Source organism: Bidens hawaiensis, unplaced genomic scaffold (assembly GCF_021521415.1).
Source record: "Bidens hawaiensis isolate Kalapana, Puna unplaced genomic scaffold, B.hawaiensis_p1.1 tig00022890_1, whole genome shotgun sequence".
In the NCBI taxonomy this organism is placed as follows: domain Eukaryota; kingdom Viridiplantae; phylum Streptophyta; class Magnoliopsida; order Asterales; family Asteraceae; genus Bidens; species Bidens hawaiensis.
In genome coordinates, this window is record NW_027493578.1 from 251,431 (window position 1) to 277,200 (window position 25,770).

Genomic DNA, 25,770 nt, shown 5'->3' on the forward strand with positions numbered 1-25,770 from the left:
GAGGTGGTAGATGGTGGCTGTCCGGGTTACAATGTTTTCCTAGCCTGATTTTTCGGTGACAATGAAAGAAAGAAAGAAGACGGTGGCGTCGGTTAACTGTGAAGATGAAGGTTGAAGTCGGCAGCAAATGAAGGCCAGAATAATGAATTTCCGACAAGTTCGGTGTCGGAACCCTTGGTGGTCACCGGATACGTTTTTTTCGGGCAAGACGACCGCAAGGTTGCACAGCGGCTACAACGTACAATACGGCAGTCCATGTTGGGGTCGAACGTAACAGGTAGTGAAAAGGATGGTGGTGTGTGATGATGGTGGGTGCCGGCAGTGTCCAGAAGCGGGTTTCCGGTAGTTGAATTTCCGGAAATATTCATCTTGGATAATATATTGTTGGCGGCTATGGCTACTAGGTTAGGTATCTTCATGTTTCCCATCTCATGAATATTTTTGTATGGTTATTTTTTTTGTTCTTGTTGGGTTGTCATTACACTTGCATTGGCCCATGAAACGGGCCAGCCTATTTTGTTGTTGTTGGGTTTTCAAGAAATGGGCCAGCCTTTTGTTAAACGTTTTGGGCTGCTTGGATTAGTTTACCTGGGCTGATTTTGCAAGATAATTTTGGGTCGTGAAATAATTATTGTTCGGGGTTGACCAACTGAAGAAAGTCAAATGTGTTTGGGTTTTCGTCATTGTTGGACCGTGTTCAAAGCATGTTATTTCTATGTTATTTTCGAGGCGTTCGAGAAGTTGAGGAACTTTGAAAAAATTGGATACAAATTTGGACTTAAAGAGGAAATAACAAGTTTTGTTCATTTGATCGTTGTCCCTGATGGATCATACCTTTAGGGGGTAATTGAAGAGGCTTCGGCTTTATCGAGTTGATTCGTGAAGATGCGAGACACGATTCGACGATGTTTTGATATCACAAGCCTAGGGGGTGATTGTAAGGCCATATTTGTGACTTGCGATATCAAATTACGAAACTCGTTATAAATTTTATAGTCAAGTGAATAATTTAAGCTGAGAGTAAACCGGACACAAAACGAGAGCTTTGGCATGCACGTTTAGCTTCAACAACGGGAGAGGCTTCTAGAATATATTATGTTTAGCTATAAATAGGACTTTAGTTAGTTTTATGTGTGTGGTTGAAATATGTAAATCACAACCTAAGGGGAGCTCACCTTGGTGGGTCGGTTCGTTGTTTAATGTTATCAATCTTTTAACCGACAACGTGATCGTTCTATTTCCGCTATTACCCTAACCGAGAAGTTAAAACCCGTTGAAGTTTGAAAATAAAGTTTCTAGATCTAGAACTAAAGATGGAAATAAAGTGGAAAATAAGCGTGTTTGAAGCATTCTCCTTGTAGATCCGGATGTTCTGGATCTACAACTGTCCGATCCGGGCGTTTCGATAACCGTTCCGCCATACGCCAAAAATCTGGCGACCCTACAGTTCTTTCCAGCGACAAGTTCGAAGTTGAAGATGTAAAATATCAAACTCCAATACACGAGTGTCGGTTTTTCGGGTCGTTGAAACTGTTGGATGAAGATGTGTCCGACGGTTTTGCCGGTAACCGCTGGAGGTGGTAGATGGTGGCTGTCCGGGTTACAAGTTATAAAAAAATGATTTAAATCGAATCTTTTTCCTGGCCTGATTTTTCGGTGAAATGAAAGAAAGAAAGAAGATGGTGGTGTCGGTTAACTGTGAAGATGAAGGTTGAAGTCGGCGGGAGATGGTGGCCGGAATAACGAATTTCCAGCAAGTGTGGCGTTGGAACCCTAGGTGGTCACCGGATACGTTTTTCCAGCAAGACGACCGCAAGGTTGCACAACGAATACAACGTACAATACAACTTCAACGGGTTTTAACTTCTCGGTTAGGGTAATAGCGGAAATAGAACACGAATATCAAGAGCAAAGTTGAATCATAAGATTTGATCCACTCTGATACCAATCATAAGATGCGAGACACGATTCGACGATGTTTTGATATCACAAGCCTAGGGGTGATTGTAAGACCATATTTGTGACTTGCGATATCAAATTACGAAGCTCGTTATAAATTTTATGGTCAAGTGAATAATTTAAGCCGAGAGTAAACCGGACACGAAACGAGAGCTTTGGCACGCACTTTTAGCATCAACGGGAGAGGCTTCTAGAATATCTTATGTTTAGCTATAAATAGGACTTTAGTTAGTTTTATGTGTGTAATTGAAAGATGTAAATCACCACCTAAGGGGAGCTCACCTTGGTGGGTCGGTTCGTTGTTTAATGTTATCAATCTTTTAACCAACAACGTAATCGTTCATATCTTATCTTTATTATCTATGTTCGATCGTTTGATTTACCGCACCTGTCTCGAAAACCGTTTCAAGTGTAAAATCCGTTCGATTGGTTGTTTTGGGACCTACAATTTGAAAAGACAAAGTAATTTTATTCAATTTTGATCAATGATCAGTCACAAGTTATCTTAGCATATAAATAGAACATTCAAAATAGGTTTGGGCCAATAAAAATAACTAAAGGCCCAACAACGGCCCAAAAGAAAATATAAAAACTAGACGGAAAACACAAATGTGGCCCAAAAGTGTATCTAGAAGCCTTATTTCGGAAAAAAAAAATAAATGGGATAATCCGCCTACGACCGGTTACGACAACGTGGCCCACGTTCGTTTTGACTGGCAGCACGCACGCCTGAGACAGAGGCCCGTAGCCCAAGTTAAGCCTGTTTTCGTGCAGCACCTCTGGAAGCACGATCTTGGACCTCAAGAAACATCATGACCCTGTCTTCTACACTTGGCACCACATCAGTAAGGCTTGAACGACTACATCTTATGGAATGATAATAAAATAGATAGAAAAGAGATGTTATTGAGCTTCTCATAGAGACACAAAGCCAGGATGCTCTGCTACCAATTAAAAATTCGTTTAGGATCGTAAGATAGACGTGTAAAGACGTTCATGAAGATATCTATTCTACAATGTTATGTGAAGAAACATAACAAGGTGAAAAACACAATATACTTCTTTAATACTTCGTTTATTCATTGATAGCAGTGATAGTACATCATGATATGATAAATAGAGAATACGTACAAGTTGGACCAAAGGACAACGAATATATAAGCTAATATACTATTTATAGACATGAAAACAAACATATACGTCGGATATGCCACATATATGGTATATCTATACACCGTATATGTATACTTATATGTTCAAACACTTCGACATACATTCCAAAAGTACTAACTATCTAGACCAATTCACAAGAAGTAAGCAACAGACATTTAATGCACTAACACAAACACACACACACACACCCTTAACACCCTTCGTCTCCTCACCTTGGTTTGAAATTCATCATCATCGTTCAAGTTTTGAACCAAGTCTCCAGGTAATCGCTCTATTTTCCATATAAATTTTTATTAATGTGATGTTCAATTCGTGTCTCAATCATCAGAATGGTAAAAGACACGTTAACCTTTTGAAATTGATCCATGAAATCACATCATATAATCTCGAAATCATCAATTTATGTCCAATTAGTCATAAATTCTTTCGAACAAACACATATGGATCTTCAGTCGTTCATTTATTGACTTTTTGAGTGATGGAGGTTTAACCTTGAGTGCTTCAAAATTTAAGCCCAAACGATTTAGGTTTTAACCCTGAACGTTTTAGGTTTTAGGCCTGAATGTTTTAGGTTTAACCCTGAATTTCTTAGCTTATTTTTCTGAAATTTTTAAGTTTTGTTTTGAACTTAGATTTTTGTTTAAAATTCTTAGACTTTTGTTCAGAACTTCTTAAATGTTTGTACTCTTAGATTTTTGTTCTGAACGTTTTAAGTTTTGAACTGAACGACTCAGTTTTGTTCATAACTTTTAAACATAATATTTTGAACCCTAATCCGAGTTCATTTAAGTGTATTATGCTGCAATGTCATAATCAATTGATGATTCTAAAGCCTCCTACACGTCAATTCGATTGATTAAATCATCAGTTTTTGATCAATTTGAAGATTCTTAATGTTCAACAACGTTTTATTTTGATTTTGGTTTTTGACTTTTGAGATTTCATTATTTAAGCTCTGATTATGGTTTAAAAATTGGATAAGATAAAACGAGGAGTTCAGAATTTGGATCATAATCGATTTGTAATTGATGAATTTGATCATGAACTAGTTTTGGGTTATTTTTGAAACTGCCACCGTGTGTTATGTAATCAAATGACCTGGTAGGTTAGCGTACGTAATGTACGATAAACCATTATTGTACAATAACCTACCCATATATATATATATGTGTGTGTGTGTGTGTGTGTTAGAAAGGATGATAAGTCCAGTAAATTATTTCAGCGGGAGGCAAGGGCTAAGTTGTTCCAAGAAACGGTTCGGGGTGAATACCACATGCCCGATTCCATGTCCAGCAAATGGTCGCAAATACAAACCAAACTCACCAAATGGTAGCAAGTGGTTCTAGTGCTCTTGGTGTGATGGAGGAGACATATAAACAATTTAAAGCCACCACAAAGTGGCGCTTACGTAGGTAGAACCATGGAAACTTCTTCAGCCTTCACCAAAGTGGCATCTTCTACTGCAACTTCATATGACAAGACACGCTAAATGGTCCAAATCAACATCTAGCGTGTGCGAACCAAGTTGCTCTCAAGCCACGTTGGACACTCGTTCACATACTATAGACGATTACACCGACAACCTTGAATTTGAAGAAGCCGAAACGGAGGAACCAATTTTCCCGGTCGGTAGAGATAAAGGCAAAAAGGTTGCGAGAACAAGAGGAGGATCGTCTATTGAATGTTCAAGCACAATGGATATGGAAGTTAATTTTGATCATTTGGACCTTAGACTCAAAGAAATTGTCTCGGTATAAAAAACATCGGCATCGGAAGAAAAAATGCACGACAAAGGACAAAAGCTACTAGAGGATAAAAATGGGCCGTGCAAGAAATGACGCTTTGGCTTTTATCGAGAGAGACTTCTCGCACCTACCCCCGGAGGATCGGATTTTAACTGAACAAAAGAAAGAAGTTTACCGTGGGTTGTTTTGTCATGGTGAATTTGATTCGTAATTTATATTTTTTATTTGAACTTTGGTTTGTGTTTTTAGTGTTTACCTTTTATTTATCTTTAATTTGTAACGTTTTTTTTTTTAATTTGAACATTGGACTTTTCTTTTTATATTATCTTACACTTTTAATTTAAGTAAATTTATATTTTTTAAACAAATTAAATAAATAAATAACAATTATTATGTGACATTTAACACGTGACATGATAACTAGCAAAACTAGGTTACCTCACAACGCATAAACATGAGATTGTCTCTCTGCCTACGTGACTGTTACATGACAGGATAATTAGCAAAACTATGTTATCCCATAACACACAACCTTATTTGAACTTACTTCAAGTCTAAACTCATATTAATAGATAGCCTTTTGTAGTAGGCAAACACTCCTAAAGAAAAAGATAAAGAAGCTAGATACTGAAACAACTTTTCATCATATTTTTCATTAACTTCAATTCTAATAGAACAAACCTTTTATACGCTAAACAAAGAACTACCCACCATCCTAAAAAATAAGACAAGGTACCTAGAATTGGGAAATACTTTAAACAAATAAAAAACAAACAGAAATTAACACTAATGGTGCATGCATGAGAACATGTGTTGAGTTCCTCCAAGAATTATGAATGTGGGTAAAGGGCATGCAGATGAAATGGTGGAATGGAGCTTGAACGTGGGCACGTATCACAGACCTACAATTTGTTGTGACAATCTTGGTGCAACATAATATTCAGCAAGTCCATTTCTTTCACTCAAGAATGGTTTAGCTTTGGATTTTTCATTTTGTCCGGAAAAAAAGGTTCAAAATGGTTACTCATATTGACGGTGATGAGTGATCAGCTTGCATATTTGTATCTAAACCATTTTTACGGCCCAGATTTCTACCAAGTCTAAACTCACACCTAGAATTTGTTGTGACAATCTTGGTGCAACATATATACTATTTAGCAAATCCATTTTTTTCACTCAAGGATGGTTTAGCTTTTGATTTTTCATTTTGTCCGGGAAAAAGCTAGGTTCACTTCAAATTACTTATGTTGAAGATGAGTTATGTAGACCACTTTTACGGACCAGGTTTCTACCAACACAGCTTCAATAAGAATGTTCATTTACTGTAATATACGAAAATTCAAAAAACCTAATATAATAAATACTATTAATATTGCAACAAACTATTATGTCAGAATTTCAATGTATCAAACGTTGGTCATTAAATGTAACGCCTAAATATTTAAGATATATAGTAGTTATAATATATATGAATTCACAACTTAATACGTTATGGTATATTAAATCAAAATAAATAATATATATATATATATATGACAAATAAGTCAAATCTCAAGCATGGAAATCTTTAACCGGCAAAAGAAAAATAATAAAGGCAAACAAGAAAATAGAAGGAAAGAAATAAATAGAATCGATTTTCAATTTTCATCATTAGTGTTCCTTCCAAAATTTCAATGTCTTCTTACGCTGTGTTTCTTTTAATAAACCTTCAACGAACGTAAAACGCGGGATTTAGAATCCTTTGCAAGCAATCAAGTGATGAAATCGTTTCCTTTAAACCAATACATTCTTTCCTTGAAATACTTCAAGAGTCTTCTCTCCTCTCACTACCCTCTTTTCATCCTCAAGACAACCGGAGAAGCCGTCGCAGACACCCGTGCCGCTCCCGTGAAACTGCTTTGGCCGTTTTGGTGCAACCTAACATACGCGGCCCCATCACGCACCCGTTTCAGTTCGTTTATCACCTAGCACAAACCATTGATAACTTGTCCGTCCCTCTCGGCGATTATGGTAACAGTTTGATTATGTAACCTGTATGATCCTTATGTTAGTAATACACCATCAAACCAATAAACGCTAATGATTAAAAAAATGAACAATATTATGGAACGTGCTTCTGATCCATTTGAGCATATATATATAATTATGGGTTTATTTGGCATAAATTGTATTTCAATCAAATAATCATCTTAACTAACGTTTTCGATAAGTTTAAATAGTTACAGAATGTTATATTTTGTTAATCTATGAACCAAGTATACATTAAATATATTAGTATATATATAAACGTATTGTATGACTCTGGTTCATCCAAAAATTTTACTACCAGTATAATAATAATAATCATAATAATAATAATAATAATAATAATAATAATAATAATAATAATAATATCAATAATAACGGTTTAATAAACTTGAGTGCATGAATACACAAAATAACAAAGTTGATAATCATAGAAATTTAGTAGCTTACTAATGTTATAAAATGACCGTCATTGAATTTAATAAATTGCAGAAACTGGTAAATCTAATCCAATCGTAATTAAGTGTAGGATTTGGTACAATTTGAGGACGACATCAGTTTGCCTGCTTTTGATTTTGCTTTTGCTTTTAGCTAAGGTACGGATTTTGTGGTATTTAAATTATAGCATAAATACTGTTTTCATCGATCTCATAGTGTACAGACTTTGTGGTCTTGCACTTGTAGCTTCATACCGTGTCTTTCGCTCTCATAGTATATGAGTTCTTGATTCGTTAATTCCGTTATTGTTATTGATTTTGTTTTATAGTATCGTGACACCGTTATTAATTAGTTTCGTTCTTTATCTATTGCAAATTGTTAGATTGATCATTGTTAAATTGATAAGTGAAATTGTCATGCATGCGGCAGTTCAATCCTTTAGACTCATTATCGCATGTTCCTATTGATCATTGATTATAGTTATTGAATCGTTATATATGGTTATTACTCATTTATTATTGTTTATTGAAAATATATTGTTCATTGATCTCAATGCCCGAGCACATCCACCTATGGGGACATAGGGCGTCAATCGAGGCACCTTTGACGTGCTTTATCTATGGCAAAGCGATTAGTCCATAGCGTCTCTATTTTATTGTGCGATGAGAGCATATATTGATTACTGAGAGGCGTATGGATCGATCCTAGGTAAATTGTTACTGGAGTGAGATGGTTAGGTGTGTGTGCCCACATTCCAATCTCACTTAGTTATTGGTGCATTAGTCTGCAGTTAATGTACATACTGTATTGTTACCGTCATTGTTATTGTTATTGGCTCATATGGGTATTTCCATAATATTGTTATTGTACTGATTCATAACTGATAGTTCAGTGTATTGTTACTGTTATTGGCTCGCATAATGTATTTGTTTCTCCTATGATCGTTTATCTTATCGTATCGTTCTTCGTTGTCTATTGTAATTGCTATTGTTTCCTCCGTTACTGGGCAATTTTTGGCTCAGCCGTGTTTCTTTGTTTTGTGTTTTCTTGTATTTGTTACAGGTACTCAAGGGAACCAGGGCAATGTGTAATAAGAGAGTAAAAGTAAAAGACTAGAAGAAATCGAGGAACTAACTAATACCTTTTGAGTGAAAAAACTTTAATTATTTTATTTTTGGTTTGTCGAGTACTTTTAATTTGAATATTGTTAAACCGTTATTGGGTTTCAAAAAAATTAGGTTTAAGACTTTAATGAAAATGCTTATAATATCAATTATTACCTTATCGAGTGACATGTGAGCCCTAACCAGGCCGGGTTGTTACATTTATTAAACAAAATAAGGTATTTTTTTAGTAGCGCAACTTGTAATCATAGTCTATATATCGGCTGACGTTGCTCATAGATCATGAACCTAATCTTCTATCCAATACGAACCAATCAAAGAAATTCATTTCAAATCAACTTTTGATATGTGCTAGTTTCGTACGATTCGGTAACGTTTATTGTTGACTTCTTATGCATTTTTAATTATAGTAACCAAATTTGTTGGAGATAAATACTACACGTATCTCCGTTCTTTACCGTAAACATCATTATTGTTAATTATTTTTATTATTACTGTTATTATATTTAGACTTTATTTTATATTGAAATGACCTGGTAACAAGCAAAAAATCATCACAAGTAGACAGGCAAAATCATTTTAGGAGCTGCGCATGGAAAGAAATTAATTTGTAGGCCCCTCGAATGGGTGATCGGTAAAAATAAGAACGTGCATTTTCTATCTTAACAATTTGTATACATTCTGTAAAGATTTAATTATTTCAAAACAAATTGAACCTGTGCTGAAATGTTTTGACCCGTTTTTCACGGTTAGTTACCGGCTTCATCATGCACATTGTTAATAAAAAAGATGTTTTTGTACTTTCCCAGAATAATGTTATCCTTCTTTATTCTATGAGAATTGAGAAATGTAACAGAAGTTGAATACTACTTTTTTTAATGATGATCTTCATGATTAGAAGCCAATTAACCGCAAGTTGCAATATTTATCAACATTTTACGAAACATTATTTAATATTAAAAGGTACCTTTTGTCTAACACGACAACTATAATTATTCAGTGCAAATTAGTTAACAAAAATAAATTTAATTATCAAATGTTTCTTTCGTCTACATATATAATCACAAGTTGAAAGGCAAGCGCATGCAAGATGAAATATATTACCGTCATTTATAACAAGCATCATTTAAACAAAAAGGATAAAGAGACTAAGAAATATTCAATTAATATAATACAAGTTAACCAAGGGAAAAGAATACCGTATTAAATGAGTAGTTATTGACTCTAGATTTTTTAATTCAACCAGGTCATGACCACCATCTTTCTTAACAATTGCCTAACTTCAATTTACTATTACACATATCAAAATTTGGATAATTAGTTTTTTAGAGTTAGATGACTTTATAGTTTATACCAGAACTTGTGTATTTTAAATCTAAATTAATAATAATAAATACATTTTTTAAGACGTCTTGTTTTTATATTCTCGACCTAATATTTTTATTTTTTTCAACAATGTTAAAAACAATTAAACTTCATCATTTTATAAAATTTCGTTTTGTCAATACATATTACAAACTATTAGTTAATTAACTAAAACATTGAAAGTTTTAAACTTAATAAAAGATTATATATCTATATCTATACTATATATAAAGCATGAGTTAGGGACCTCTTAAATTTTAAGAGGTACCAAACTCATTGCTTTATATACAATACATAATGCATCAAAAATTTAGAAATTAGAGGTAATTAAGTCTTTACTCATAAATATTATACTTACAGCTTTGGTCCCTCTACTTCACTATCCCTTTTATCAAGACACACGACGTGGTGGTGGATCCAACTCGCAATCTCTCGTTCCGAGTATTTGTCCCCGTGATGGTGTACTTTCACGGTGGTGGATATATTTTCCTCTCCCTGGACGTGGTCATATTCGACTATGTGGGCCGCAATTTTGCGAGCGAATTGCATGCAGTTGTTGTTTCTGTCGACTACCGTCTTGCACCGGAGAACCGACACCCTTCACAACTTGATGACGGGTTTGACGTGCTGAAATTTTTGGACGATGAAGATAACAGGTCAAAATGGCTGCCGGAGTATGCGGACATTTCACGGTGCTTTATCGCCGGTGAAAGTGCTGGCGGACACTTAGCTCATCATTTGACTCTAAGAGCCTCCCAATTCAAATTCCAGCAACTTCAGGTACGACTAAAATAGCTATGTAGATCATATATCGTTTGTCAAGGATACATGCATTATTATCCAAATAAATATAATAAACATATATATCGAATTTCCTAGTTTGAAAAATCAACAACTTCGTATCTTTTTAATTCAATTAAGCATCGTACAGGTAAGTTGTATTTTATATGAAATTAAGAAGAAATGAGTGATCTAAAATCCAACAAATACCACCCGCATGGTTGCTGATGAACTTTATACAAGATGACTTGTAGGTAATTGGGCTAGTGGCGATCCAACCATTTCTTGGCGGGGTGGAGCGAACAGATTCTGAAATACGAATGGATGGATCCGTACCTCTCGTGACAATGAAGTGGACCGATTGGTTTTGGAACGCGTTCATGCCCCTAGGGGAACCCTTCAACCGAGACCATCCGATCATCAATGTTACCGGGCCCAATGCCGTGGACATATCCAAAATGGATTTTCCCGCGACAATGGTGGTTGCGGCTGGGTTTGATACCCTCCGGGACCGACACATAAGGTACTACCAGTGGCTCAAGAAGTCGGGGAAGAAAGCGTACTTGATTGACTACCCAAACACGTTTCACGAATTCTTCCTCTTCTCGGAGTTGCCAGAATCTGACCAACTTATGTTAGATGTGAAGGACTTCATTAACACGGTCTTAAATAAGGTATTAGCTTAAAGCTTCCAAACACTGAACATTCTGTTCATGTTAATTTGTTTATGTATTTCATAATATTCATTTCAGTTGTCCAATTATATCCTTTGTTTATTTCTTTCTTTCGGTTTTAAAAGATCTACATTGACATGGAGTTTATGAAAAGACGAATAATATAATGAATTTTCATTCATTTCTTTGCTATTTCGTTTGATTATTTTTTTTTTTATTTTGAAATAAATACAGGTAGCTTTTATATTTACCTTCTTTTGTACTTCTAAGATAATTTAAATCGTACGTAATTAATGGAATTATAAACCGTTGTTTAATCCTCCATTGTAATAATATCATATATATGCTAGTTTTTTTATTTATAAAATTCATGTATATATATATATGTATGTGTGTAGTAGAGATGGAATTTAAAAAAAAATCAACTATAACCCCAAAAGAACCTGATTTCTTAAACAACATAGAGGAGGAATGAAGGGAATGTCTTATCCCTATGGTCGTACACACACTACTAGAAAACTAAGCATTTGCGATAACATTTTCGATCGGAAAATGATAGGAATTGTTCTTTTTCGACTGTTTTGCAACCGAGGGTGTAGTCGGAAAACGATGGGCGCAGTTGCTCTATTGCGACCTTTTTGCAACCGTTGTTACATTTGCAACCTTGCTTCCGTCGCAAATCTTCCGACGGGTGCTGCGGTCCCAGATCTTTCGACGGGTGATGCGGTCGCAGATCTTCCGATCGGTAATGCGATTGAAAATCTTCCGACAGGTGCCGCGGTCGCAAATCTTCCGACAGGTGTTGCGGTCGCAGATCTTCTAATCGTTAATACGGCGGTCGCAGATCTGTCGACCGGTGCTCATTTGCAAATCTTCATACCACTACTTTCTACGACCAACCTGCACCTGCCCTCTTGAAATGGATTTGCAACCATATTTTTGTCGCAATGTAGAGGAAATATTTTTTGCAAAAAAAAGTATTAAAATATCAAATCACAAAATTATATATGCAAACGTAAAGAAAACCAAAATATTCTATCAAAGTCGTTCAATACAAAATTTTATTCGAGTTGTATAAATAAACATAAAAAATGTTATTCTAGCTATACACGTTTTCTTGTAAAAAAAACTTTACATACGCTTTCTGGTAAACATATTCATGAATCTTGTCCCGATATATATATATCATGTCTTAACTTATGTTCCTAATGGCATGCTCATAAGATAGTAATTAACATTTTAGTTGATCCAAGTCCTAAGATCTATCTCTAATGCCAATTAACAACGGCTCGACTCGTTTACACTCCTAGTTGTATGCAGTCAATTTGACATAAAAGTTAAAGTATAGCTTCTTAATGAACTGGTGGCTAAAGCACTTTCAACTTTGAAGTCTACTAGACATTTTTAATATTGATATCAAATATGAACGTATGTCACATGACAGATCTCTACAACAATGGAAATTGAACAAGAAATTGAATTAGTTAATCAATGTTGATTTCAACTAATGACATTACGATAGAAAATGTGATAGCAAAGCATTGCGGAATAACAACTTAGTTGGCTAAAGTACAATCCGTATTTTCCTTAAATCCATATCTGATCGACTCTTGAACTATTCGAATTGAATTGATAAAACCATTCGAATCGAATTTATAAAACCATTCGAATTGAAATTAAGAAACCACTCAAATCGAAATTCTTAAACCAATCGAATATTCGACACTACATGAAAAACGACTTTTAGCCACATATGTGGTCTGTGCGATTTGCCACACTTCGGCTTAAATGTGTTGCTAAAAGGGCTTTGACCGCGTTTGAAAACCTTCCAGACTAGTTTTGGCCACACATACTTTACTTCATGTGACCATTCTATACCGACTCAGGTACTTTTCGCCACACTTTGAAAAAAACTGTGACATAAGTTAGCCACATTAAAAAATTGTGTGGCGAAATGTGACCTATAGTAATAGTTTGTAAATGTATTCAATTAGTATCTTTTAGTGCTCCATGACTTAAGATACAAAAGCACGTATGAAGTACCATAGCTCACATAATAAACAATTAAAATTAGCAAATAAATGAACTTAACTATATACAAATTAACCAACCATCACATCCCCACACATATCTTTTGCCTTGCCCTCAATAAAATTCTAAAGTAAACATCAACCTCAATCATAGGTATGCGAATTATCACCATTATAAAAATGTGTGGCGAAATGTGACCTACAGTCATAGTTTGTTTAAACTTTGATACATGTGACCAAAAACACATGTATTAGCCACACTCTAAAGGAAAACTGTGACATTTAAATAGCCACATTTTTTAATAGTGTGGCAAACTGTGAACGAACGTCTATTGTATTGATAAGAGATGTGTCTAAAAGATAAAAGATATAGCCACTTATATTACGTTGTGTGACCTAATGTCACATTTGTTAGCCACATTTTTAATAATGTGGCGAAATATGACGAACAACCATTGTATTTATTAGTAATGTGGCTAAAACTTTAAATCATATGGCCACTTATACGAGGTTGTGTGACCAAAGAGTAGTTTAGTTTTATTTTTCCTAAGTTTTTTATTGTCACGGATACACTTATTATGTGTGGTTATAAGTGATAAATGGTTATAGTTAAATATTTTTAAATGTGGCTGTAGGTGTAGGTAATCATTGTCTTTCCAGTTTCCTTGTGCCGCCAATTTCAAAATGTCAGGGAGATGTACCGGTTTTCGCTGGTGTTTAAATAGCACTCATGGTTTCCGATTTCCCCCAAATCGCCTCCAATATTCCAGCAAATCACAATCGACCCCATCTCCTTCTTTACCATATTATTCACGGTTTCCGATCGATTTCCAAAAATACTATGGCGCCGGCGAATTGGATTATACGAGAAAAGGGTGAGGCTCCACCCATCTACTACGACCCACCTTCTTTGCCATCGTTTTCCACTTTGATTCTTGAGCCGTCCTCAAACCTTCAGGTACCAACAACTTAACCGAATGGTTAGGTTTCTTGGGTACACCACTGCTGACTATTTCAGCATTTTGATGGAAGCCCAGGGCATCGAGGTTGCATGGATCGGGTTGAACGGAATCGAAGACATCAAGGGTGTTTCCACTTATGAGACATTCCGTACTGAGGTGCACCTTCACCTACACAAGTTAAAGGACTCCACCTACACCTCTGACGGCATGCGGGAGATGATCATGCCCTCACTTACTCCAGAAGAGAATGGTTAGATGATAGATTCAGATATGAAATCTAATGGTAAGACTTAACTAGTAATAATTTGTAATTAGTTTTTTATATTAATTATGTAAATTAATTATTAACTATAAATATAATTAATATATTTTGGTTATCCTATTAACTTTGTTGATGATGCTGCATGCATGTATTTTATATTTGTTGATGAAGTTTGAATGTGTGTATTTAGTTAATGTCTATACGTTTGAACTTAACCAAATAAAATAGACTAGGGGTGCAATGGACGCGAGCTACTCGAGATCGGCTCGTGAAAAAGCTCGATCGATCCGAGCTTAAACGAGCCTGAGCTCGAGCCTAAAATAAAGCTCGTTTAATAAACGAGCCAGAGCCCGGCTTCAGTTCCCGAGCTCAAGCCGGCTCGCGAGCCTAAACGAGTCTGTCATGTATATATATATATATATTAATAGATACATATATATTATTGTTTTGATATTTTATTGTTCTTTTTATTATTGTATTGATTTAGTTATGCTACCATGACTAATGCGACAGATGCCGACTGAACTCGCATAGACACACCGCATTTTGTCTTAGTTCCAGTACCGTAACGAAAACAGATCGAATGCTGATTTTGTTTTTGAAGTTCCGGTATTGCAACAAAAATGATAAAAACCAACTAATTCACGTAGACTCAACCACCTCAACGCTCGAGATTGATAATGGTTGGTTTTACCGGCTGAAGCCACGCCATTGGTCCGCCTCAATTTTTATAATTGTTTTGCTTTATTTTTTTCTTAGTTTCGATACAATAACGTACGTAACCGAAACCGTCCAAATTCGCGTCGACTTACCGCATCAACGGGACCAACAACGCTTCGGGTTTACTTACTATCGGGTGCAACGCTCCGGGAAAAACACTAGTTATAAGTATATATATTAGTCGACATAATCGTCATGTTCACAGGTTTGTTATGAAACGGGTCAGCAGCAACCCTTGGTATTTTACTACTGTTAAAGCTTTTAAAACAACTGGTATGCCAGGTTGTAACTTGCAACTAGTTATGCAAGTTGTTTTCAAATTATGCAGATTTTTATGTTGTATGTTTTAGTATAAATAGTAGGCTAAAGTGTCTTGTAACCTTTAATATAAAAATAGTTTTGTGACTTTGGTTACCAACAATATAAAAAAATAATTAATAAATATTAAACCAGCCGATCTCGAGCTTGAAAAACTACGAAACGAGCCGAGCTAGAGCTTTATTAATTAATAAAGAACAGAATGAGCCGAGCTCGAGCTTGATCTCCGTATAAGTTAACCGAGCCGAGCTCGAGCCTGGTCATACGAATGAATTCAACATACCGTCCTGTACAAGTAGTAGTAGTATTAAAAACAACCAATATTTCTTTACTTTGAATTAGTAAGTACAAAGTATGTTTCACAAGTAAATTTAAACATTATTGACATTTAAATTTAAACTAAACATCGCCATTATGAATAGTTGTAGGCTTTTCCTCTGGCCTCCAGTTATCATCCGGGGACTCATTACGAAGCAGTTGATTTGGTTGTACATGTGAAAATTTATTACCCTCATGAGGGAAAGTAATTGTACTAAATTCCTTATCGACCTCGTCATACTAATGTCTATAATTATTGGGTGGAGTCATGAGGACAACATGCTTTTTTCTGTCTAGCAGCTCTTGAACATAAAACACCTAGTGTGCTTGCGAGGCCAATATGAACGGATCATCCTTGTGGCCACATTTGTGTAGGTCGACCGACGTGTAACCAAGAATATCATGTTTGACATGTTTACGGTCAACCCATTGGCACATGAAGACCAGACCCATATCTCTTGCAAAACCCAAAATAAAAGTTTTGTCTATAGGTCACCACGTCTTTTTTGATTTGCATGTCATTCGCCTCTACACCAACCTCGTTATTCTGGTAAACTCTACCATCATGAGATTTTGTAAGAAATGCAAAACCGTTGATGTTGTATGAGTCGTATTACGTTGCAGTGTGCTACGTGTGCAATCCACTTTACGATTTCCGAAATAGAACCTGGGGAGACTGGTAGCTCTCTTTCAACATGAATTTCATTACAAGGATTATATTCACCTACATTGCAGAAACTATAAAAGATTTTTAAAAATTATTACCTTGTCGCGTAACCAATCACCAAACTTTAAGGTATGCTCATTCTCCAGCAATGCTTGTCGTTTACCAGCATTTGGTTTTTAAAAGAGGTCTTATGTTGTCTGCAAGTAGGAGTATAATATATTGTGAATTAATATATATATAATAAATATATATATATATATAATATGTATATATATATATATATTTAACTTAGAGTATATATGTTAACTAGTAATACTTAATTACTTGATATACAATGCTATTTCAGGCTTATTATGCAGCACATAGAAATGTGCTCTCTTGAAGAGATCAGGAGAAACTTCAACTGATTTAGCGCCTGTGACAAGAATTGTCCCCCATTATAATCATACTTATCATGTGGAATACCAACAATACTCTTGATGCTTTTTTGGTATTCGATGAGAAACTCGATTGTTTCTTCTGCAATGTTTTCCTTAGCAATGCACCCTTCTGGATAAGTTTTGTTTCGCACATGCCCTTTGATAACCTTCATACACATTTCAAACAGATACATCCAACGAAAGCATGGTGGCCCACATAATTTTCTCTCTCTGACTAGGTGCACGGTTAAGTGAACCATGACATCAAAAAATGATGGAGGAAAGTACTTTTCTAGCAGACACACTATAACTATTTGCTCTTCCTGCATCTTATTAAGCTCTTCTACAATGATTTCTTTACTATAAATTGACTTGAAAAAAAAAACAAAGCCTGATTATAGCATTTCTCATTGGTTATGGCATGATGGATCGTATTGCAAGGAGCAGAAACTGTTGCATAAGCATGTGATAATCATGTGATTTAAGGCCTTGTAGCTTATTTCTTTAAGATTCACCAAACTAGAGAAGTTAGAACAATACCCTGGTGGAGCCTTCAGTTTATACAATGTTTCAAGAAACATGTCTTTTTCTTGTGCTGATAATGTGAAGCATGCTGCAGGCAGTTCTTTATTGTTGCCTTTTGCTTTCGGTTGAAATTCCTTTTTAATCCCTAAAAACTCCAAATCCTTTCTAGCGGCCAACCCGTCTTTTGTCCTACCGGGAATGTTAAGAAACGTCCCAATAATACTCTATGCCACATTCTTTTCAACATGCATCAAATCAATACATTGTTGGATAGGTAAATGCTTCCAATAGTTGAGTCATTGGTACCATATGTTGAACTTCTTCCACTTTGGTTGTGGTGTTGTGTTATCCCTTTTTTTCTTACTCCCATTTAGAGATTCTGATCCCTTTACCCATTCATTCTTAATGTTTCTGACATCGTCATATATCTCTTCCCCTGTCATAGGCTCTTTAGCGGTTCGCATCTCTTCTTTTCCGTTGAACGACTTTTTTTGTTTTCTGAAAGGGTGGTCATGTGATAGATACCTTCTGCGGGCAGCATAACTCTACTTCTTCATGTGATAAAGTCGAACACACTGAGTGTCGCCCCGACACACTACACGACCTTTGAATCCACTGTAATGGCAACCACATAGTGTACCAAGAGCAGGGTAATCATTAATTCTATAACACAACTGGACGTAGTGTAAACATTTCTTGTTTATATGCATCATATGTTGGCTCCCCGACATCAAATAAATATGCTAGATCATCAATTAAAGACTGTAAAAACACATCAATATTGTTTCCTGGCACTCCGGATATTAATAAGGAAAGCATGATGAACTTTCTTTTCATACACATCCAAGGTGGAAGGTTGTAAATGACTGCTAAAACAGGCCACACACTGTGGTTTCTGTTGCCTTTATGTACGTCGACCCCGTCAGTGCAAATCACTAGACGATGATTTCTTGGATATTTTCTTATGGTAGCGGAGTACATGTCATCTATGGCTTTCCATGCTGGTGAATCTGATGGGTGGCGTATAACACCGGGTTTATTGGTACTCATGGCGTGCCATGTTAAATTCTCTGTTGTGGTCTTTGATTGAAAGAGGCGCTTGAATCGTGGAATAATGGGAAAGTACCACAGTACCTTAGCGGATGTGTTTATGTATGTTTTGTTAGTGTTCTCATCCACCTTCCACATTGACTTGTTACAAACAGGACATGCTTCCAAATCCTTGTAATCCTTATAGTAAATAATGCAGTTATTGATACACACATTTATCTTTTCGTATCCTGAGCCCATTGCCTTCATCATCCTTTTTACCCTCATACATATTATTTACCATTTCGTTATTTGCATGTAGCATATTTTTCAACAATTTCAGAAGTTCATCAAAGAACTTATGAGATACCCCATGTTTCCTCTTCAAGTTGAGTAGTTGTACTAATGCAGACAACCTGGTGAAGTCAGGACATCCTTTATACAGGGGCTTCTTAGCGTCAGCAAGTAGTTGTAGAAACTATTAATGCTTCTTGCCGCATTTGAAATTGTCTTTTGTAGCATTTACCATTTCTATTGTTTCACAGGCATCTGTTGGAATGTTGGTTTCAACAAACCTGGTATTATTATTAGCTACCTTAGTTGGATTGTTGGTGTCAAGAAACCTAGTATTATTATCATTAGTTGGAATATTGGTGCAGGAAAACCCAGTATTATTAACATTAGTTGGAATGTTGGTGTCAGCTTCTCCATGTTTATCCAAGTAGTATAATTCTTATCAATTCCAAACCTGTACAAGTCATGTTCTACATCGTTTACACTAAGAGATACGTGGTTCACACACCGAACACATGGACATGAATTTGAAATTGGTGGTGATGTTTCCTTGCAATTACGAACTACATAATTTAGAAATGCCTTAATAACATCTTTATATGCTTTATTGCATTTGACACCTACCAACATCCCAAACTTATCCATCTTCCAACCTGAGATTAATAAAGTTTTTTGGTAGGACTTTTAGGGTTTGGTGAGATTATGAGATTTTAAAAAATATTAGAAGAGGTTCAATGATGTTCTCATAAAGGTTGATTATAAAAATATTAGAAGAGGTTCTGTTATCTTCTTGGGGTGTAGCTCAAACGGTTGAGGCGCTTGTGATTAAACGTAGATTGCAATGGTCGCGGGTTCGAAACTCAGGAACATACTTTTATTAAATTTTTATACTAACTTTTTACAGCTACATCAAAGCTCTAATATTATTAGAAGAGGTTCTATTATGTTCTCATGGTGTAGCTCAAACAGTTGAGGCGCTTGTGATTAAACATAGATTGCAATGGTCGCGGGTTTGAAACTCAGGAACATATTTTTATTAAATTTTTATATTAACCTTTTTGCAGCTACATCAAAGCCCTAAAATTAAGTAACAAAACTGATGGGCATACAGTTTGTTAACTTTTCTCTGATTACAAAACTAATTAAAAAGCCCCAAAAGCAACATGCATAACAAAAAATACAGTTTCTTAGCTTTTTACTCAGGTTATAAAACTAATTTAAATCTCTAAAAAAACAAGAAGCAAATCAAATACAATTTCTTCACTTTTTTTTCTGATTCAAACTGTGACGCTACACTCCTTGCAAGTTGATCTTCTAATGAGTTATTTGCCCTTATCAAGATAGGAATTATGTATGTACATCTTGTGCACACATCAGATCTTGTGGACGAACAACAATAAGAACATAAATCACATTTTTTCCATAAATTAAAAAATATAGAGTTTAGGGTCAACAATCAACATAAATACGGGATGAATTCCAACTTTATTTTCAATTTCACTAACCAGAGATTCACAATTGTAGAACCTCCGACCTGGATTTTTGGTGGTCCTTGATGTTTTTAGAATGACTTCTTAATCACAAAAAACAATAAACCTGAGATTGATTGCTTATGTTACTGGATGTTGAGATCAATTCCATGGAGATCGATTGCTTCTGTGGTTTTTGAAGTGTTTTATTTTAGTGTTTATGGGTTGAAAAAAGAGTTTTTAGTTTCTACTAAACTGAGGCAGTTTATATATATATATATATATATATATATATATATATATTAGTGGGTGTGGTTGATTCATGTAGTCATGATGGTGGTGGACGGTGGCGGAGGTGTGTGGTGGTTCGTGGTGGCGGATGTGTGGTGGTGGAATGGGTGGGTAGTGGGTGGTGGTGGTGGCGGAGGTGTGGTGGGTAGTGGTGACAGAGGCGGTTGTGGTGGTGGTGGTGGAGGTCGGCGGTGTTAATGCTTATGTTGGTGGTGGTGATGAGTTTAGCTGGCCATGATGGTGGTGAGTGGTGGTGGTTGGTGGTGGTGGGTGGTTGTGGTGTGTGGTAGTGGTTGGTGCTGAAGGGTGTTGTGGTTGGTGCTGGAGGTGGTGGTGGTTGGTGCCAGTGGTTGTGGTGAATGTGGGCGGTGGGTGGTGTGTAGTATGATCGAGGATATGTAACCCATGAGGCGATGACGGTTTTATCTCGTATGATGACCATGATGATTGGCCCAATTATGATGACGACGATGCCAATATAATGATACTCACATGAATATATGGATATGACAACCCATATGATCGACGGCGACCAAGATAACGTATACGATGACCATACTGATGGTAGCCCGTACCACTTATGATGTCGTTTGATGACGACAACAATTCATAAGATGGTGCTGACAGTGATCGCTAATATTGGGCGTTTTGTTTATGAGATAACCCATACAATGCTGACTACATCCCGTACATGGCAATAGGCCAAATATATATTGGTGTTGATTATGCTGATGATGATGATGATGACACTCATAACGAGATATATATTACCCATAAGATCGATGCCGACTACGATAGCCTATACAATGACCATGTTGATTACCCGCACGACTGATGATGATGCTGTTTCATTGAGACGGTGATCGATAATTATGACGATGATAACCACTATAACACATGATAATGATGATAACTTTACGATGTTGATCATCAGCATACACATATGCTGATGATGATAACCTAGAATATGATAATGATGACACCGACGATGATTTCGATAATTAAGATGATGATGATGGTTATTATAGCCCATATATATCGGGATGACGATACGATAATACCTTAGCCATGTAGTATATACCATATATAAAACATGTCACCCATAGATCAAATCCAATAAACTGACAAATAATGCGATCTCGACATCTATAAATCTAGCTTAGAGGTCTTATGGTCCATGGGTTCTATATTATGTAAATTTGTGTATATTATTATTATATATACGTTAAATTTAGGTATTGTTTTTCTAGGGTTAACAATGTGGTTCATGTTATATTTTTATTTGTTTCTAATTAAGGTTTACTATAAATTTTTTATAACAATTCCATTGGTTATATTGTCTTTTTATAACTTATATTTGAGGATATAAAAAGGGAGGCAAAGGCTCTAAATTACTTCAATTAGCTCCAAATTACCGCAAATTAGTCCAAATTATTCATAAACTCCAAAATATTTGGAGTTAGAATTAATTTTCGGATTAACACTCCAAAATCAAATTACACTCCAAATTATTAAAAACATTTCCTCTCCACAAATCAAATCCTTGCACAGAAGAAAGAATCGAAGATGAAGCTTATTGATGAACCAATTATCGGTGAAGAACATGATTTATTCTCCGATGAGGATGCTCAATCAAATGCTCAATTAGACGACAGTGAAGGCTACTCCAGCGAGGAACCCAACGACGACGACGCTAAAGGAGACGACGATATAGCGATGGAGGCTATCGAACCCATTAACAGTTCGGAGGCTATCGAACCCATCAACAGTTTGGCTATTACGAAAAAACCTAAAAGGGGGTTGACAAGGTTAGCTAAGCTACGTATCGATTATGCAAACTCTGGTGGTGTTAAACTGGTAGTGGAGTTTGATAATCCGGGTAGGTTCACTGGGCAAACCAGATCAAAGTTTCCAAGTTTTTTAGGGGATGTTGTAAGGGAAATGGTTGGCTTGAGACATTTAAGTTGGAGGAAGGTCACAAAGGAGCTTAGAGATGAGCCATGGGAACAAATAACGGTTATTCTTTAATTTATTTGTGCATTTTATGTTGTTTGATGATTCATTTCTATGAATTTTATGCTTTTAAAAGGATTTTTTACTTCTGAATATCATTTATGTTTCATGGGCTGGGCCACTGTTTGTAGAAGTAATTTAACTTTACTGTATTATATTATGCAGAAATATTTTGAGATTGAGGTGTGTCATTGGTTTTATGTGATAAATCGGCTTCGCCACCTTCTTCGGAAAATCCGAAGAAAAATGTATGCGAAATACATTATGCCGAACATCGATAATCCTCTGAAGCTGAAGGTGATACCCAAGGGACACATGAGGATGATCAAGCAAGAAGACTGGGATCGCTTCGTTGAGTATACACAATCAGAGCAGTTTCAGGTATAAATCATCTACTCTAGAAACGTAGATTGATTGACTATATAAGGTTTATGTTTTTTTAAATATAATGAAATGATTATAATGTGTGGTTGAAAAAACAATCGGCTTCAACAAAGGGAGCTCAAGCAAACAATGTTTTTGATCATCACATGGGACGAGGGGGTTATTTCTACCTTCCATAGAAACTGGTAATCACCTCCCTTTCTAGTTCAATAATTTGTTGGTTATGTGTCTAATGCATGACCGTCAGCTGCTTTCTCTTGAATATTTTACAAGGTAAAAAACATGGAACTTGCACCGGATGATACGCCCGGCCGTGCATTAATGTTGATGAAATCAAGGGAGGAAAAAATGGTGCATACAAGAATGTTGTTGTCGAAGACGTGACAACCAAATTAGTATGTTTTAGTATTAAAGTTTTTAAATCATGTTAAAGTCAATTCATTGCCACACACTTGATGTGGATACAACTACTGGTTAGGATGGTCAACAGCAGTACTACCAAACCAGCAGTTTTTTATTTACTTACAGTAGTTTATCAAGGATATTGGACGGGATATTTTTTACTGGGTGTTTATTTACTAACATGAAAGAAATACACAGAACTGTTGGTTATTTAAGAACTGTTGGTTAATAGCTTCAACAGCAGTTCATGAAATTTGACGTTTTATGCTTTTAAGGAATTGGCAGTTTTACATTTGTTTTCTTGCAGGTTCATGAAGAGCATATCGCCTCCAAAGCCCTGACACTTAAACCGTGCATAGATGTCGTCACCTTAGTACTTGGCAAAGAGAAAGGTGGGTGTTTAAAAGGGATTGGGTACGGATTGACAACATGTAAATATTGGGGTGTAAGTCGGGTAAAAGGCTCGTTTAAGGAACGCATTGCCCAACTTGAGTATGAGGCGGCGCAGAGAGATGAAGTGGTGAACAAGTTGACTGCTCTACTTGAATTCACGAATGTTATGCTAGCAAGCCGTGATAAGGAGCAGTTAGCATTTGAGGCCAGGTTTAGACATCTCGATGGAATGTTGTCGGCAAGTCAAGTAAGTGACGCATGTTACATATAAACATATTAATTAATGCATTCAACATACATAATTGGCACTGTTTGTTGTCACAATTCGTAGGTAAATGTTGTTCCCATTCAGGTTGGTTCAAACCAAAGTACTAGTGCTGTGGGGCAAAATAAAATGCCAGCACCAGTAAGTATTTGATAGTTTTTCTTTGTTTATTACAACTTTCCATGTGACTTTTCATTTTCCATAACCTAATTCCGAAGAAAAATGAGGCGGCGCAGAGAGATGAAGTGGTGAACAAGTTGACTGCTCTACTTGAATTCACGAATGTTATGCTAGCAAGCCGTGATAAGGAGCAGTTAGCATTTGAGGCCAGGTTTAGACATCTCGATGGAATGTTGTCGGCAAGTCAAGTAAGTGACGCATGTTACATATAAACATATTAATTAATGCATTCAACATACATAATTGGCACTGTTTGTTGTCACAATTCGTAGGTAAATGTTGTTCCCATTCAGGTTGGTTCTAACCAAAGTACTAGTGCTGTGGGGCAAAATAAAATGCCAGCACCGGTAAGTATTTGACAGTTTTTCTTTGTTTATTACAACTTTCCATGTAACTTTTCATTTTCCATAACCTAATTCCGAAGAAAAATGAGGCGGCGCAGAGAGATGAAGTGGTGAACAAGTTGACTGCTCTACTTGAATTCACGAATGTTAGCTAGCAAGCCGTGATAAGGAGTAGTTAGCATTTGTGTCATAGGTTTTCTGTGATGAATCGGCTTCGCCACCTTCTTCGGAAAATCCGAAGAAAAATGTATGCGAAATACATTATGCCGAACATCGATAATCCTCTGAAGCTGAAGGTGATACCCAAGGGACACATGAGGATGATCAAGCAAGAAGACTGGGATCGCTTCGTTGAGTATACACAATTAGAGCAGTTTCAGGTATAAATCATCTACTCTAGAAACGTAGATTGATTGACTATATAAGGTTTATGTTTTTTTAAATATAATGAAATGATTATAATGTGTGGTTGAAAAAACAATCGGCTTCAACAAAGGGAGCTCAAGAAAACAATGTTTTTGATCATCACATGGGACGAGGGGGTTATTTCTACCTTCTAGAGAAACTGGTAATCACCTCACTCTCTAGTTCAATGATTTGTTGATTATGTGTCTAATGCATGACCATCAGCTGCTTTCTCTTGAATATTTTACAAGGTAAAAAATATGGAACTTGCACCGGATGATACGCCCGGCCGTGCATTAATGTTGATGAAATCAAGGGAGGAAAAAATTGTGCATACAAGAATGCTGTTGTCGAAGACGTGACAACCAAATTAGTATGTTTTAGTATTAAAGTTTTTAAATCATGTTAAAGTCAATTCATTGCCACACACTTGATGTGGATATAACTACTGGTTAGGATGGTCAACAGCAGTACTACCAAACCAACAGTTTTTTATTTACTTACAGTAGTTTATCAAGTACTAAGGATATTGGACGGGATATTTTTTACTGGGTGTTTATTTACTAACATGAAAGAAATACATAGAACAGTTGGTTTTTTAAGAACTGTTGGTTAATAGCTTCAACAGCAGTTCTTGAAATCTGACGTTTTATGCTTTTAAGGAATTGGCAGTTTGACATTTGTTTTCTTGCAGGTTCATGAAGAGCATATCGCCTCCAAAGCCCTGACACTTAAACCGTGCATAGATGTCGTCACCTTAGTACTTGGCAAAGAGAAAGGTGGGTGTTTAAAAGGGA

The 25,770-nt window shown here is 36.0% G+C and overlaps 1 pseudogene; it reads left to right on the top strand.

Moving 5' to 3' along the window:
- Window positions 1-10,285: 10,285 nt before the first annotated feature.
- On the top strand, window positions 10,286-11,295 carry LOC143566445 (putative carboxylesterase 18 pseudogene; annotated as a pseudogene).
- The last annotated feature ends 14,475 nt before the right edge of the window (window positions 11,296-25,770 follow it).